This window comes from Wasmannia auropunctata, unplaced genomic scaffold, assembly GCF_000956235.1.
Source record: "Wasmannia auropunctata unplaced genomic scaffold, wasmannia.A_1.0 LD336116.1, whole genome shotgun sequence".
Classification (NCBI taxonomy): domain Eukaryota; kingdom Metazoa; phylum Arthropoda; class Insecta; order Hymenoptera; family Formicidae; genus Wasmannia; species Wasmannia auropunctata.
In genome coordinates, this window is record NW_012026774.1 from 4,092,681 (window position 1) to 4,098,235 (window position 5,555).

The 5,555-nt window shown below is 37.6% G+C and overlaps 1 long non-coding RNA gene across 1 annotated transcript; it reads right to left on the minus strand.

The window, feature by feature from the left end:
* Window positions 1-44: 44 nt before the first annotated feature.
* On the minus strand, window positions 45-687 carry LOC105447940. The gene is made up of 3 exons (XR_974178.1): window positions 532-687; window positions 220-394; window positions 45-143 (listed from the first exon to the last, which is right to left on the minus strand). It is a non-coding gene; the product is annotated as an uncharacterized LOC105447940 (long non-coding RNA).
* Window positions 688-5,555: the final 4,868 nt, after the last annotated feature.

Below are 5,555 nucleotides of genomic sequence, written 5' to 3' on the forward strand. Positions count from 1 at the left end.
AAATCAGGAGATAATATCCTGCGAAATGTGTTACTTACGGATACCGATGGCTGTGCGGCTCATGCGGCTCTAACCGGCTCAATTTCTTGCATTTCCGGCAACGTCTCGGACAACGTGACAAATTCCTTTTCCAAAGCATCTAACTATAAATTATTGGAAAAGATAGAGAGAAATCAAACATTAAAATGTTAAAATTATATATGCATAATAAATACCTACCTCCATATTTTCCATCTTGGTAAGATTTTAACCCTCTAACCGGAACATCGATAAGTAAACAAATTATAAGAATAGAATATGCGACGGAGTAATTCTCCTCGAGTAAAAGATCCTCCGAACACGTTAATCCGAGATCCGAGAAAAAGACACACGGTTACGATAACCTCACTTGTCACTGAAAAAAATATATGCGTTCAGCAGAGAGAACAGATTAGAGTGCCCAGTGAATCTTTAAAATTAATATGATTGATTCTTTCTTTTATTTTCATTTTTTGAGTTTAAGTGCAGAAACCAACGTAACATTAAACGCACACTGATCTGTTTTATCTGTTGTATTGTATACTATATCACTGACATCAATCGATCGATATATACATTGATCGATGCGTGCGAGGCTGCAAGGTTAGAAATCCTAGCGCTTTAGCGCCTCTTGTGTCAGAAATCACTGACATCAATCGATCGATATATACATTGATCGATGCGTGCGAGGCTGCAAGCGCTTTAGCGCCTCTTGTGTCAGAAATTGTAAAAGTACACTTCCCCCACCCCGCAACTGACGGACGACAATGACGATGATGATGAGGACGTTTCTTAATCTGAAATTCCTACATTTCGGACTTTGCATTGCAAAATCTCCGCTCGTAGGGCACGTAGAGAAAAAATAAAGACACTTTCATTATATAAATCAAACCCAAGCTATCGATTAAGCCTAGTTATAACTTAATCGGTTCGACCATTATTGAGATCTCAAAATCTCGGCGCGCAACGCGACGGCTCGCGTTAAGAGACCCGGCATGGCTTGACATATATGACATATCATTTTTATCTCGATATTTTATATTATATTTTTTATATTTTATTTATATTTATAGTTTTTTAAACACAACTTGACACCAAGCCACTACCGTGTCTCCTGATAATTTTCTCTATGTTGTAGCTATTATGCACCTTGTGTGGGTCCCTTGTGAGTTATACTTCGGGATTCTCGTAGAGAGATCCCGGCATGCCCGAGCTAGTTCTTCGCAGAAGCGACGCGTGCTTTCTCGGAATTGATCGAAAGAAAAGTGAGAGGACACGTGACCATGACGATGACATAGTGTCGATCAGCTGAGTGACAGCGCACAGTCACGACTGTATATGTTATTGTCTCGTCTCAACGGTCGTCCTTATTCGAAAGCCGTAACAAACTTTATCTTTAAATGACAATGTGTTTTCTACATCTACGTTATTGGTGGCATTACAATTTAAATTTAAATTTACTCTTTCAATATGTTTGGCCATTTGTAAATGCCTTACTAGATCTGTTTTGCAACATCTGATGCGATTGTGTTGCATGCATTGCAAAATGGTTTATTCTCTACAGGACAGGGGAGCTAATCATTTTTAAAAATATCTTTATCGAACTATGAAGTTTGGAAATCTCTAATTTTACGTTTTTTAATAGCTCCTTTTGTATTAGAATCCATTATATAAATAATTAAGTCCGGTCTACAATTACGTAAGCGCAGTTGTAAGTGACTGTAGTTCTAAGGACTGAACAATTACAATTGCATACTCTTCTTATATTCACTTGTGATTGGTAAATTCTTACATCTACAACTACTTGCAACTATGCTTATGCAATTGTAGAACAGACTTTAAGTAAATTTATACTTACCTAAGAATTTTATCGACTCCCGAAAGGAACCAGATTTAACGTAAAAATAATCCTGACATGGTATAACGCGGTATAATATGTTACAAGCATATTTATATAAATGTAGTATATTTGGTATATTATAAAACATACCGTTAAAAAATTTAAATTATGTTAAAAACTATGTTATACTATGCTAAACTATATTATTTTATCATTCAAATTGTGCAGAAGCAAAAGAAAATTAATATACGTTGGCGTAATAATTTTTTCCACCTAGATTATCAAAATATCACACTGTACGCCGTGCGGACTTTCCAGCAAGCTTATTTAATACGTTTGTCTTGTCACAGTTTGACGGGCCGCATATAATACCGCGTAGAAGTCGGTAGCAAGTTTCCATGCTTGCGTATTTTCTCAGGTATTAGCTGTATCTTGTCAAAATTCATAATTTTAATCGTCTGCGACTGTCGCACGAACCGCATGTTTTTTTTCCTCCAACGCTAAAACTGATCTTTCTTTCAAACTGCATATCCCAAGATATCAGTTTTGCGGCCCGGGAACGCATTTAGAAACGCGATTGGCTAGAGGTGATCGAGGTATTAATCCGCTGGACGCAGCGTGTCGCGGGCACGACATAGCTTATTCACATAGTAATGATCTTGCTAAACGACACGTGGTTGACAAGATACTCGCCACGAAAGCGCGGAAATGCATTACCGCGAGAGATTCGACTTTCGGTGAAAAAGCTGCTGCTACGGCCGTTTGAGTTGCTATGAAGGCTAAAACGAAAATCGGTATGGGTTTGAAGACGAAGACGAAGACAAAAAAAAGAAGACGAGTACAATGAACAAGCGAATACTACCAGTTGCGAAATGCAGTGGTATGTTAAAAATCCTGCCAATATTGGGAGTTCTCGGTTTGATGATTGGTGGAGCTGCGGGAGTTGCAAAGGCAGTGAATGATAATAAAGCCATGCAGCGTCAACTGGAAGAACTGAAACGTTATAATAACGTCATGAAAGGTCATGGACTTTATTTTGCTCCGTACAAGCGCGGACAAGGAGTTTTAACGGAGAAAAAGAAAATGTCAAAAAAACGTTAAAAATGCCCAAGAGTATAACTACCAACGTACAACTGCAACAACTGGCAAACCGCATACATATTCCATATTTTAAAGGTGTTTTTATGCGTACTATCTTACCAAAAGGGAGAGTACACCGAAACGAGAGCGGAATCATGAATTTGGATGATGCTGAAGGACCAGGTACTCATTGAGTTGCATGTGCCAAGAAGGAAAATCGTGCTATATATTTCGACAGTTTTGGAAATCTTTGACTGCTGAAGAAATTGGTCCGATACCTTAGAAAATAACGTGACTCAAATCGAGTACAATCGCACATCTCATCAACGTTACAATCAAAACATTTGCGGGCAACTATGTCTGCAATTTTTACAAACGATTGACGATCAATTTAAAGACTGATATTATGTTATTTAACTCAGTATTTATTTTTAGTATAATTAACTGGATTTACTTCCGTACTTTTGTGAGAAGAGAAAATAACAATGCGTGAACGACTTCGTGATTAGTAGCCATCTTATATATTTCTTATAAAGAATGCATGAAGAGCCACTATCAAAAACTCGTAACGTAACAGTATTTGTTCAAACATGTCACTGACATTTACACTGTCTCGCAAGAGTAGCGTCCTCTCGATAAGCTACTTTCCACTCGTAGATTTGAGCAACGGCGATTACGAATTCGGCTTGACAAACTTTGAAACCTACTGTACAATACCCAATGTAAATAAGTCGAACAATAAATTTTATTTTGACAAAGACGACAAGGAAATTATAATTCCCAAAGGATTGTATAAAATACAAGACATAGAGAAGTATTTGAAACGCGCAATTTTTTTATCTCGTTCCAACGATGCTGCGACGAATAAAACAAAGGGCGATAAATATGAGAAGAGCAAGGGCTTGATAGCGATTCGCGCCAACAACAACACGCTGAAGAGTGAGATAAGGTGTACTTATGAAATTAATTTCATTAAATCTAAAAATATTGGATCCTTGTTGGGATTTTCGTCGAATCGTATCCTGGAACTGTAACGATGGCACGAATCTGACACTCCGATAAATATCATCAACATAAACATCATTCGCATCGAGTGCAGCGTGACTACGGATGCATACAACAATGAGAAGCGTGCACACGATACATGAGTTTTCATCGAGCGTACCGCCAGGATATAAGATCTCGGAAACACCGAAACAGATAATACCTTCCGATAATCGTACGAAACATTACGGCCTTGACGATTCGCGTTATGGATCAAAACGGCCGATTATTTGATTTTCGTGGCAAGGAAATCACCGTTAGATTGCATGTACGGAGACGATTGCGATAACGTGAGATGCTTGTGCTAAATGAACTAATGAAACAGACAAGAGTTACATTTTTTAATAAAAAGATAATAACCAATAGTACTCGAGCGCCCAGTAAAAAGAAACTCATTGCGTCGAACGTTAAATTATTGAAATTATTGGAATTCATCGTGCGAGGCCATAGCTAAGATGACTAATATTTTGAACATTGGAGACGAGCCGATCTTTGACGACAGCATCGTCGATTGAGACTCACACGTACAATCCGTATGTCAACACGTCATTTAAACGTAGTGACGAGATAAGGATACCAATACAATAACAGAATTTATACACGTTGCCATGCGAAAGTTCACTTTACGTCGAAGGAAGATTGACATTGAATAAGAGAAATGAAAACACTACTGCAATACTTGGAAATAATTGTGTGGCGTTCATGTTTGATGAAATCGATATGAACTCAACGATGTGGAAATTGATTGCAATAGAAACGTTGAACTAACTACCACTCTAAAGAACTATGTATCGTTGTCATCGGACAAAGCAATGGTTAAATATAATGCTGGATTTTTATTCCCGAATGATTCAGTAAGTAACAATTTCACCACAGCTGATGGATATTTGAGTTTTTACCTCGACATGTTGTTTGACTTTTGCGAGGATTACAGGCGTGTGATAATTAATGCTCGTCACGAATTGATTTTGATACGAGCGCGCAATGACAACAATTGCCTCGTAGGAGATCGAACGACGGAATCGAAACTTGAGTTATTCAAAATACAATGGCGAATGCCCCACGTTAAATTGAAAGAAGTCAATAAACTATCCATGCTGCGAGCCTTGGAAAGTGGACGATATCTGACAATGAATATGAGTTTCTGTTTATGGGATCTGTATAAATACCCACTATTGCCAAGCACGACAAAACATTCCTGGGCTGTAAAGATTACGATTCAACTAAAAAACCTTGATATGTTATCTTTGCTATGCAGACTGATAAAAAAATAATAAGAGCAATTAAAACTTTCTTCGATAACTGTAAACTAGTCAACATAAAACTTTATTTAAACTCTGAATTTTATCTGTACGATGATCTGAATCTAGACTTTGACAAAAATAGAGCTGCTATCTTATATGATATGTTTGCATGTTTTCGTACATCTTATTATCAATTGCATTACATAAACAATGAAACGCTAATCCGTGTGCCAAACATTTTGCATGACTATGGCAGTCATTGACTGCTCACGACAAAACGATTCCATCAAGAGCAGTCCCGTGGATGTGCGATTAGAATTTGAGCTCAA